Source organism: Rana temporaria, chromosome 5 (assembly GCF_905171775.1).
Source record: "Rana temporaria chromosome 5, aRanTem1.1, whole genome shotgun sequence".
Lineage (NCBI taxonomy): Eukaryota > Metazoa > Chordata > Amphibia > Anura > Ranidae > Rana > Rana temporaria.
In genome coordinates this window covers 154,380,538-154,393,815 of record NC_053493.1, presented here as the reverse complement: position 1 = coordinate 154,393,815, position 13,278 = coordinate 154,380,538, and the positions used below count along the sequence as shown (strand labels likewise).

At 41.3% G+C, this 13,278-nt stretch overlaps 1 protein-coding gene across 4 annotated transcripts in view; it reads right to left on the bottom strand.

The window, feature by feature from the left end:
• PDE1C (phosphodiesterase 1C) overlaps positions 1–13,278 on the bottom strand; it is a 933,100-nt gene that overhangs the window by 454,390 nt on the left and 465,432 nt on the right. The gene's annotated exons all lie outside the window — the stretch shown is intronic.

The window sequence follows — 13,278 nt, the reverse complement described above, 5'->3', positions numbered from 1 at the left end:
ATTTGGTTAGATTTAGTTTATATGCAGAAGTTGAGGTGATAAAAGTATAGTTTTGAAACCAATGAATCAGGCCGTGGCCAATACCATTCCAAAATGATTAAAATTTTTGTGACTAATGTTAAAATGAGAATTTAAATAAAGTTATTTTTTGATAAATCATTATGGTGGGGTTTGTTTGATTTCTCTATGCATGGTGTGTGGTTTTGCATGATGCCTGTGATCCCATAATACAAACAAGTTAATTGAGAAAATATTGGGTGATAGAAATACATACAAAATACAGTAAAACCTTGGTTTTAGAGTAACTTGGTTTTGAGAGTGTTTTTGCAAGACAAGCTAAACTTTTTAATACATTTTGACATGATATACAAGCGATGTCTTGATATAAAGAGGCAGTGTCTTGTCACAACCGTTTGTATAAAATAGAAGAGAGGTGCCTCCGAATTGTAGCAATATGGTTATATTTAATGAAGGGATAACATTTAGCAACATATTGCTACACTTAGAGGCACCTCTCTTCTCTTTAATACTCATGCTGGATTTTGCTTCTATTTCCCCTTTGTGGATGGACATTTTATGGTTACACAACCTGGTCACATTGCTGTAAACTGAAGGACCTATGAATAAATGATTGTGGAACAAATCATTTGGGTTTCCATTATTTTCTATGCGGAACTTTGCTCTGATATACAAGCATGTTTTGGAACGAATTATGCTCGCAGTCCAAGGTTTTACTGTATTGTATAATAACCCCAGACCCAGTTAAAGAGCAAGGCGCTTGTATATACATGATTGGAGGTAAGCAGCTAGTGTAATTGGTTCAAGGTAAATTTCTATGTTGCACCCCAGTGTAATCCAATGTAATCCACCACCATATACCACTTAATAGCTGAAGACTTTAGAATATATGCTCCAAAGGTGCTCCACTGTCCAAACTGTGGATTGGACTTTTGTACATACAGGTATTTAATTGTATTCATGTTTATCTACGCACTTTACATTGTGGTATTTTGAGTTCGTATTTTTTGTTTATATATGTAATGCATGTCATTTGTTTGCACATTGAATTCATATAATTTTACTCTTAGGGCCCTTTCACACGGACGTATAGTCCGTATAGTCCGTTTTCATCTGATCCGATCCACCAGATGGATGGAAAATAGGGTTTCCATCCGTCACACTTTAGCGTATCGAAGCAGGTCGGATGTCAGCGGGCATGTTACCACTGTGAAAGGGGCCTAAACCGTTGGGTCATATTGCATTGAAGTTTGATTTGCACATTAACACATGTCAGTAGTGCATTTCTTTTGATTATATTGGGATTTTGCCGGACTTTTTTAAGGAATAATATTACCATTGGTGCAGGAACATGTCAGTGCTGGTTGCAATATTTTTTTTTTGTCTCTGTGCTACCCAGCAATAGTGCAAATGATTAACACAGAGATAAAAATATTTTAATTTCACCTACAGCAACAGATGTTTCCCTGTTGGGATAAAGGATTAACCACTTGGAGTCCCGGTCATTGTACAATGACGCCCACAAGGTGGCTCTACAATGCCAGGAGGAACGGCTCCTCTGGCCACCGATGCGCATGCCTGGCAAGGACGTGGCTCTGTGGATGTAAACACACAGTTCCACGTCCTGTCAGGGGGAGGAGACGGATGCTGTGTTCCTTGTACATAGGGACAGCAGATCAGTCACCTCCCCCATTCAGTCCCCTCCCCCACAGTTAGAATCTCTAGTAGGGATCACACATCACTAAGCTGTACTATAATACATTTTAGTTTTTGGGTGTAATACCACTTTACATGACTGCATTTTTCCAGTGTACATAACTATGTAAATGCAGCAAATAGCGATTGCAACAATCACTTATGTAGCGCCCCCTTACTTTCAGTATGGGCACTACGCTAAAGTTAGTGGGGAATGGGTAGGAGTTATTTTGCTCCCATTCGCAATTTTCTAAATTGGGGCTGGTGTCCTTTCAGAACTGTCCTGTGGGTCAGTCTGCGTTCCAGGGGTGCGATCCCACCCCTGGGCGACAGTTGACGCTAGAAGGGTTCTGACAGAGTCACTTTCCCCAGCAGCCAATTAGAGGAGTTTTTCCTCGCTGGGCATGCTGGGGAGGGATATATCTGTGACAGACGCCATTGATTTGTGTTCTTCTTCGTGGGGTCCCGGTTCCAGGTGCGGCATCCACCTTTAGGGTGCGCGCATCCATGGACCCCGCCTGCGTGGCCCACCTGGCCGAATTTGCAGGCTACACAGAACCTCATCCGGAGGTAAAAGGGGAATCCAGTGACTTACTGGGTCCCCAGTTCTATTGAGAGGATCCCAGGCTGGGTGCCGTTCGATTGGGGGGTCGGCTTGAGGAGAACCCGGAGGCAGGTTGTCCAACAGGGCTTGAACGAACCAATCGGGGATCTGGTGACTGGAATGCTGACAGGTATGCTTTGCTGTCATCCGGTGACCTATGCTAAAACTTACTTGGAGGATTCTCTCCAATCAACCATCTAGTTCGCTTAAAGTAATAGGCCTGTGGCAGAGGCCCTAGAGCCAGGTATGTGAGAGAGACCTGTTCCTCCCAGCAAATCTAAAGTGACACCTCGGCTGCCAGTCTTATGATAGGGGCCTGTCCGGGGGCACTTCACCCACTCTGGCTGGAGTGGCGACGAATCATAATCTGATACTACTGAGAGCAGGATTGCTCGGTTCATATCCAGGCCTGATACTGCAAGGTTCTCTTTTTTCTTCATCAACCTTTTCTTCCTATTTGATGTTGGCCGTGTTGGCCTGGAAATAAAGCATTGGAAAACCCTTTATTCATTGTCTGGACCTTCACTTACTACCCTGTTTCTCCAACTGCACTCCTAGACCACATTAAGGTAACTCAATATGCCGATTCCAACAACAAATCAGTGGCTCCTGCAGGGGTAGCGCTACACTTATGTAGCTTGGTCCCAGGGATACAGTGATGTATTGTGAACAAGTAAAAGGAACAATGATGACATGATCATAATGATTTTCACAGCAGTGAGTAGGAGAACATTCTTTGAGCTGAATGTCTGACTATTGACACACAACTTTATTTAATAAAGCACTGCTAGTGTGTACAAGGACAACAACACATAGCAAATGGTCACACGTCTTTTTGTTCCTTGTGACTGACTGCTAAAGCCTGATAAAAGGTGAGCTTTCGTACTTCTCCACATAATTCTTTCATTGTTTTGTCAAAGAAGCTTGCCATATTTCCTTTTTATTGCCTTTGGCTGTGGTGTTATGTGCTGACTGTTTATCATAGCTCAGTATAAATAGCTAGACCTAAATGTTCACTATGCAGGTTATTTTCAAGGCTACATGTGCAACACACAACACAATAATCCTAATTTATGCAGTAATGGTTTCAAACCATCCGTATATACCCACAACAGCCATTAGGGACTGTAGCTTAGCAGTTAGAGTGAAAAATGGTGCTGAATAGGGTGGTAGTCTAAATATAAGGCTGTCATGAGGAAACCTATTATAGTAAAACAACTGTCATGTTTTATAAACTGGTCAAGCGGTGACAGTGTTGTTAATTATTCTGGTATCAGCTATTTTAACATGAGAGACACCTGTGGGGAAGCATGCAATGTTCTAATATAACTGTAATGGAAGAGCAAAAATGATATAATTTTAATATAGACATTTTTATCACGCTCAAATGTTAATATCCTGACCCTAAATGAAGACAATCTGGTTTTGGTGTTGAGCAAAACTATGCATGGTAAAGACACTATAGAATCTCTGTCCCCTGCTGCCTCTAGATTGAGAACTGATCGATTAAAGGCCACTGATTACGTTAGTTCTTGGTCTTCTGTGGGCAGAGAGCCAGTGATTGTCAGTCACCGGCTCTCTGCTCTGCCCCTCCAGTGCTTACTGGCACGCGGACTGTGGAGGGGAGGGAGCAGCTGTCTCAGTTTTCCAGCAGCTTGCTGAGAGGCTGAGTGGTTCAGTGGAAAATGGTGTTATTCACAAAAGAGAGCTGGGAAAATGAAACCATGTTTAAGATTATAGTTTAGCACACAGGAAGGTTTAAAAAAATGCAGAATTTTATAAGGAACATATAAGGTAGATTCAGTAAGAGTTAGGCCGGCTTATCAGTAGATAAGCCGACCTAACTCAGAATCTACACCAACTTATGTTTAAATGTATTCTCAAACAGAGATACGCTTAAACATATCTAAGATACTTGCGCCCGTCCTATCTTAGATTGCAATATTTCGGATGGCCGCTAGGTGGCGCTTCCATTGCGGTCGGCGTAGAAATATGTAAATGAGTAGATACGCCGATTCACGGACGTACGCCCGGCCGAGCGCAGTACTTTTTACGCCGTTTACGTTAGTGATAGGGCACCTAAAGTTAGAGCTTAGCCCTACATGGAATAGTAATGTTAAGTATGGCCGCCGTTCCCCGCGTCGCAATTCGAAATTTTTACGACGTTTGCGTTAGTCGTCCGTGAATCGGGATTTACGTCGTTTACGTCCACGTCAAAATCAATAGGCCCCGTGCGGCGTACTTAGCCGCAATGCACACTGTGAAATGTAGGCGCCCAGGGCATGTGCAGTAAAAAAAAACGTCAAAAACGTTAAGGTCAAGCCTTATTAACATAAAACACGCCCCCCCTTACACACATTTGAATTTGGCGCCCTTACGCCCGCCCGCTTTAGGCTACGCCGCCGTAACATAGCAGGCAAGTACATTGTGAATCATGTACTTGCCCTCACTAACTTACGGCGGCGTAGCTTAAATGCCTTAAGCTACGCCGCCGCAAAGTTGCGGCAAACATACCTGAATCTAGGCAATACTTTTTTTTCTGTACTTAAGAACTTAAGAACTTCTGTACTGAAAAAGTAGATACAAAAAAATTGAACCCCACCACATCTAGGTCTGGAAAGGTGCAATATATACAATTGTTGTTTTTTGGGTTTGGTGATGTTTTAGAGATATAACTAAACTCTTTTTTTGTTTGTATTTCTTTAAATGCATGATCTCCTTCCTGTGTGCTGAAGCTTGGAATTATTCAACTGTTTAGTAGTATTAAATGCATGGTGGATCCTTTACAGTTCCTGGGTGCTTCACTACTTTGAGTGGCAACGATATAGCAGCCGATCCTTTAGTTGTTCCGTTGTCTCTCCCCAGTGTGCATGCTCTTACTCCCCTGATAGGAGGCGCTGCACATCCTTATATTGGGTCTTCGAAAACTGCCTCACATGACTCATCAGCTTGAGGGGGTGGCACCAGTAGGTTGAATGAAATCAGAGCCTGCTAGTGTGCGACAGCGTGCAGTGACATCACCGCGTTTACACAAGGAGGAAGGGCTCCTGTTTCATGCCGGCCGGCATTTGTTTTTATACGCTCGATTGCACTTTACCTGTGTAAGTAGCACTTTTATCTTTTAATAAACCCGCTCTGTACATATTACACTATGTAGCGGTCTCCTTCTCTATATGTGGCATATAGTTGGGCTGCCTGATACGGTCCTAAGAAGATTACCCCACGTTAAACCTGTTCATATCCCTCCGTGGATTCCTGATTGTTTGGTTTATGCTGCATCTTTGATCCATCCTGTGCTGCGATTCCTTACCCTGGATATCCTGCTGTGGAATATAGATTAACGCTGTTATTTATTTACCCTCTGGTAAGCCTCAGTCCATGTGGTGGCGGTTCACATAATCATCAGAGCACCAGGTGTTGTCTGTTCTGGATATTCAACTGTCTTTGGACTTTATTATCACTTTTGTATTATCTCACAAGGACTTGATTGCTGTTATTTAAAAGTTTGGCGCGTTTTTTTTCTTTTTTCTTTACAATGTTTGTGTTAGGATCACGTGATTGCTGCCTTCTTTATTTCATAATCACAAATATTTTTTGGGTAGCGCAATTTTTCTTTTCCTTATCGCATCCCTGTCCTGATCTAAGTGTCTGTAGTTCTACCAAGAACATTTAGGACAGCTCAGATAATACAAAAGGAGATCCAGCATTTGCTGTCAGTCAGTGCTCTCTCCTCAGCCTGCTGGCCCGGCTGATCTGCTTTACTTTTCTTTTCATCTTATTAACTCCTGCAACACATTGAGCCTATCTGAGTGTCCACTGTACATTATAACCTGATTGGCAGGATTGTCTTTGGATTTGTAAGATGCCCACACACAGAAGCACAGATTGTCTAAAACAATATTGATCCCAGACTTGTTCATAATTTAGTGTCTATGCTGATTGTGTCATTGGTCCAGCAATGCCCCATGTGGTAGAATTCTGAAAAGAACTCATAAGTAATCATCAAAGGTATATGGCTGTTAATAGTAGTATATCCACAGTTTTGTATTTTCATCATGTTCTCCCAGCTAATGATTATATGTGCACAAGAGATGTAACCTGGGTTACTGGTGTAACATCGCTGAAGCAAATCATTATATATAAGGAGAGGAAGTTCTATTAAGACAAATGGTGAATGTATAAAATGCATTACATGCCAACACAAAGTGAAAATATTTTGTATAAACAAGCAAACAAATAATTTTAGACACTGTTAAGTGATCATAGATAACTGACATCTCGAGAACACATAATGCAGGCCACATCTTAACAACAATTGTAAAACATCTAAAAAGTGTGTCTGCATCAGGCAGATCCAGTATGCTGCTAATTAACATACAAGTGCCATTGTAGAGCAGTAATTGTTTTTTTAATCATCTGCTCAGCCTTTATTGTAATAAATTAAAGGTACAGGAAGAGGAAAATGGGTCAGGCCTCGTACACAGGACCGAGTTTCTCGGCAAAAAACAGCAAGAAACTTGCTGGGTCTTTTTTTTTTTTGCCGAGGGAAACCGGTTTGTGTGTAAATTTTTTCGACAAGGAAACTGACGAGGATCCCGTCGAGCCAAAAAGAGAAGCATGTCTTCTTTTTCCTCGACGGGAATGGAGAAACTTGCCCTTGTCGAGTGTTCCTCAACAGCCTAACAAGGAACTCGACGAGGAAACGATGTGTTTCGTCCGTCGAGTTCCTCGGTCGTGTGTACGAGGCTTTTGGCTTTGGTAAATAATGGCCAGCCTGAGAAAGATTGTTCCCCCTTTCCCCTCTTGGGAGTAGTCCATGTTTCTTTTAAATTACTACAGGACACCAGGGGATGTAAAGGGGGTGCTGGCCTGAATAGAGACCTATTATGCTCTAAAAAGGTACATGGTTATAAATGAGAAGCATAATGACTGCCTTTTGTATGGTCTCTTGATTATTAAGTATAGTTATTCATTTACATACATAAGGTGAATATGACAAAATATAAATGGAAAGACACTAACATTTCCAACACGTGAAAGTCCTTTTAATTTGTACTCACCCAATTTAGCAATTTTTTTTTTTAGAATGTGCCCATGGTTATTGACTAAATGAGTACTCCATCTGCATTGTATTCAAGATTCAAAATGAAAGACATGCTCATATGATTGTAATAAGCTTAAGACTGAATTGACAATGCACAATGAAACTTGCACAGGAAATATACATCCCTGTACTGCCAAAATATAGCTAATATTTAAGGGTTTAGTTTACCTAAATTGTTTGTGTTTGGTAGGGTACTAGGGTGGTTTTCTTCTCCACAATCTAAGTCTATCTAATAGTGAAATATTTTCTGCTTGAGTTCCATGCTTACTTGCACACAGAAGTAGGAGATCATATCTCCATGATGGAGAGACATGAGAGCAAAAATCTTTGCTTCTGGAAACACCATGGGCAGATCACCATAGAAATTATGCCGGTGTATCTCTTGATTACCTGCGTAATTTCAAATTTTGCGTGTTTTGTATCCACAAAACAAGATTACGACTAGATCCGACAGGCGTACCTCTTAGTACGCCGTCGGATCTAAGCTGCAATTTTTCGGCAGCCGCTAGGTGGCAGTTTTCCGTCGAATTCTGCGTCGAGTATGCAAACTAGCTAGTTACGGCGATCCACGAACGTACGTCTGGCGGGCCATTGTTTTTACGTCGTTTGCGTTCTGTATTTTCCGGCTTATAGTGAAAGCTGCTATCTGAGGCGTACCTCAATGTTAAGTATGGCCGTCGTTCCCGCGTACAATTTTGAAGTTTTTACGTTGTTTGCGTAAGTCATTCGCGAATAGGAATTTGCGTAGAATGACGTCACCGTCGTAAGCATTGGATGGTTCCGGTTTAATTTCGAGCATGCGCACTGGGATACCCCCTCGGACGGCGCATGCGCAGTTAAAAAAAAACGTTGTTTACGTCAGGTCACAACGTAATTACATAAAACACTCCCCCATTACATCTATTTGAATTACGCGCCCTTACACCGCCAGAGATACACTACGCCGCCGTAACTTACGGCGCGGATTCTTTGATGATTCGAAAAAAAAAGATAAGTTACGGCGGCGTAGCGTATCTTAGATACGCTGCACCCGGGGCAAAGGTACGTGGATCTGCCCCCAAGAGGTATGAAACAACTGTCAAGCCTTGTACACAACTGATTTTTCCGGCAGGAAAACTGCCAGGAGAGCATTTGGCCGTGTGTATGCTTCCTAGCAGTTTTCCCGTCAGGAAAACAGTCGGGAATCCTGACGGGAAAATAAGAACCCTGCTCTATATTTTCTCGTTGGGATTCCCGGCAGAGTGTTTCCTGCAGAGAAAAACGATCGTCTGTGAATGCCTACCTGCATTGTAATGAAACAAGCAATGCTCGATAAGACTGACGCATGCGCGGTAGCATACAAGGTTAGTGTGGGGTGTAGCAAGAAGGTGGCGACAGGCATCAAATGTGACGAGCGCCGGCCTCGTCGTAGTCGATGAAGTCACCGCATTTTTGGCAATTCAAAAGAACAGTGATTCTTTTGAATGGCCGTATGTATGCACAGCTTTGCAAGAAAAGCTTGCCAGGAATCCCGTCAGGAAAACCAAAGTTTTTTTCCTGACGGGATTCCTGGCCGTGTGTACAGTGGCCTCAGTCCGCTGAACTCAACACATAAACAGAATTATCACTTTATAGTGTGAAATTACCCCAAAGTCACCTAACCAGGAACCCTTATCCCTAGAACTGAGAATATATGTAGAACCTCACTACTTTCAGACAAGACTACTTTTCCAGAAAATAATCAATGTGTAGCTCTCTGGCGGTAAAGGAGGAGCTTTGCATCAGCTTAAATTTTGGAATTGATAATAAATAAATGTATTAAAAACAAATATTCAATACCAATCACAACATAAAATGTTTAGGTTAACTTTACTGTATTTGCAAAACATGTTGTAAATTTTCAAAAAGTTCTACCCTCCAGAAAGAGTTTTTCCATACTAACCCCATTTGCATTGAGATACAATTATACCATACCTGTTCAATAAAAAGGACCAATCCACCTGCTGCATTTGTTTCTCTTAACAAATGTTACTGTTCTCTCTTTACATATAAGACGCCGCATTAAATAAATGTCCAATAATTTTATTTGAATGCTCTTTAATATGACCATCTCCTACTATGTTCCATTTGATCTTTTAATAATTTATCAGCTCCCGTCCCAGCCTAGCTATTTTTAAAACAAAAGATCACTGTTTAAGTTGAGTAGTTTATACTGAAAGACTTAGGCCTCGTACACACGACCGAGGAAACTCGTCGGAAAAAACACATCGTTTTCCTCGACGAGTTCCGTGTTAGGCTTGTCGTGGAACTTGACAAGCTTGCTTTGCGTACACACTGTCAAAGACAAAATCTCCTCGTTCTCAAAGCGGTGACATACAACACATACAACGGCAGGGGAAGTTCAATTGCACTGGCACAGCTCTTGGGACTGGTTTTTGCTAATCTCATGTGTTTGCGTGTTAAGTAAAAGTTTTTTAAGAGACGATTTGCACTTTTCAGTCTGATACATCTTGAAAAATGTGTTATCTCATTACAAATGCTACTTTTACTCCCTATCTAATACTTTATTCTGAGCAAGCGCGGGTTTCTAGCATACACACGCTCAAGTTTCTCGTCGAAAACTAGCCCGACGAGGAACACGACGAGCATAATTCAGACTCCCGTCGAGGAAAAAGAGAACTTTTCTTTTTTGCTCGTCGAGTTCCTCGACAGTTTCCTCGATGAAAAAAACATACACACAACCGTTTTCCTCGGCAAAAAAAGCTCTGCCACCAAGTTTCTTGATGGATTCTGTCGAGGAAACCGGTCGTGTGTACGAGGCCCTAACATTAAAGTGTTTCTTTTAGACAAGAAATAAGTTGAATAATCTTTCTGTCTAAGGAAGGTCACCTTGGGAATGTAGTCCTAGGCTAAATTTAGTTCATTTAGTAACATTAAATTAAATCACATTTCAAAATGTTCACCCCAGCCTGCAGCACGCCAGTTTAATTTAGGAGCATCCAGAGATCCTTGGGACATCAATGCCTAACCTGATCGCTAGATCCATTAAAGCTATTTAGGTCAACTCTCCTGTCCGCTAACAATGTGTGTAAAACTAGAACAAAGTCTGCATTTGTAAACTGTGAAATCACATACAGGGATTCAACTATGTATAACAATGTTTGAAAATTAGAATTTAAATAACTTGCATTCATGTCCAATCTTTTGAGAATACGTTTTGAAAGCACACCCCGAAGAATAAAATATCGATACTTCCAAATTTGATATTTGCACAACAGTTTATCAAGCACAGAATTTCAGTGAAAAATACACATAGTTCATTTTAGGGCACATAAATGTTTGGGGAAAATATAAAAGATAAGGTTGTGTCAAGTAAATATATACCCAACAGGTCAAGCTTTAAAAATGTGTGCAGCCGTAAAACGAACTTTGATACCCTAAATTCTCCATAGTCTATACTTTAAAATCCACTACAGGTCATCACTTTGGGGCTGGCCATAAATAATGGGCCTAGAACTATTGCTCACACTCCAATGTGCTGGGTGTGTTTACATTCCTAATTGTTATTGTGGGGTCAGAGTAGACACATTCTCATAGAGAAACATGCACATCTGAGGCTGTCAATCACTTTCTGCATGTGAGGTGGAGAGGGGGGTGTGGAGCTGGCTCCCGAATGGAAAAAACTTTCAGAAGTGACATGGGGAGAGCAGGATCCACACTGACTGAGGCGCTAGACTGAGGCAAGTACACACAATAGAAGGATATGCTTTGCTCAATTTTCATTTCAGAGATTTACAGCCACGTAAAAGTGTATTTCCACTTTTTCTGTCAAATTTAAGAAACCTCATGAAAAACATGTTTGTTATGTGTTCCCATTCACACATCATTACCTATTTTTTATATGTATATTTTTACCTTTTAGATGCTGGAAGAGAAGGTCTCATGGCTGACTGCAGGCCGTTGTGAACAGTCTCACAGTATCTCTGTCCCCACACAGACTGGGGACACACTGAGCCATCTCTAATTAACATACAGTGGAGCCCAACTTCTAAAACGTCAACCCTTTGTTAGAACAGGCAATTTCCAAATCTAGTTTACAACTAATAACAGAGATCTGCCAGCGCAGTGTAGACAGGCTTACGTATGTACACATTAACTCCATAACCCCCTTGCATTCCACAGGAAATATCAGTTTGGGAGTAAAATGTAAGATCAAGTAAAAAGCTAAGCAGCAAATATTTTTTTAAATAGTTATGTAATGTCAATGAGAAAATGTAACAAATTAAAGGGGTTGTAAAGACAAAAATATTTTCCTCTTAAATTAAAGTCTGACAGTAGCTGATAAAGTAAAAAGTAATGTTTTGCATTATAACTAGTTTGATACCTGTTGAAATCAAACTGTTTTATTCACCTCCGTCACTCCTGAATTATTATTCTCACTGACTTTCTGGTTTGCGGTGCGCATTCATTCTTGCTACATCACGGCCTAATGGGAACTACAGTTCCCATTAGGCTTAGCCTCCATCCCTGTGAGGGATAAGAGAGCATCTTCATGCAGGGCTGTAGTCATAGGGAGGGGGTGAGCACATTCTGCTTTCCACCATGCAAAACGGCTCAGATGCTGGTGGGAAGCAAGAATAGGAGAGACAGGAAATAGCATTTTCAAACCTGGATTACTGTATTTTGGAGGTTAAAAGGAAAAACGAGGTAAGTGATATTTAAATGCTCTAGCTTACAGCAATCAATTGATCTAATAAAAAACGAACCTTTAGTGTGGGTTCTTTCACTTTTACGATAATGCTTACTGCCCCCTCTGTAAAAGGGTAGTATAGCAACAGCTGACAGGTGTTCAGCAGGTACTACATAAAAAAAATAACCAATAGGTGCACAATCTCTACACCAAATAGAAATCATATACGGTATGTAATGCAATACATATACAACTAAAATGCAGATCTCCCAACTGTCCCTGATTTGGAGCAATGTCCCTCTGTCCCTCTTCCCACCTCATTTGTCCCTCATTTTGGTCTGATCTACATAGTTGTATATAACATGCACTTTTTATCTTTTAAAAAGTGTTTCCCAGTGCTAAACCTTTTATCCAATTGCTAAATTGCTGCTTTTGTAAATTTTAAAGGTTGCAAACCCACTCCTTAACCTACACGGTTAAGGAGATATTTTCATAGAAACGGGCACCGCTGTCTACGGTGCAATGCGCGCCATAGACAATGCCGCAGGCACACTGAGTTTTTGTGAATGGCATTAACGGGGTTAATGTCGTGTTTTCGGGCATGCACGGGGACCTGTGACAGGTACCATCACTGCTCCAGCCAATCACAGCGCCAGAGCGGCGAAAACAGGAACTAGCGACGAGGGGACATGGCGGCGACGGTGAACGGGACTGAGGCAGACTTCGGGGCTTCGATCTCAGGTAAGTGACACATCATGAGCAAGTATGCTGTGCATACTAGCTCATTATGCCTTTCTCTTGCAGGATATATATAAAAAAAATATCAGAGGGTTTACTTCCTCCTTAAAAGCCAATATAAAAGAATAGTAGTGGTAAAAAAAGCCCTTGTGGATTTAATTAACCTTTTTTTTTTAATTCTCCTTTAAGGGGTTGTGGCAGGGAGCGTGTCCTATGCCTACATACATTTGCTAGTAGGTGTCCCTCATTCCCATCTCAAAATGTTGGGAGGTATGGAGATGGAAAACAAAAGCATTGCATATATATATACACAGTGAACAGACCTAAATTATCATAGGACATAATTTGTGCCACTGTTTACATATTTTTCACCTTTTAAGTCAAACATACATCAAGGAAGTCAACAATCAGTCTTCATGAAGGAAGGTTACCACTAATAATATCAAGGGT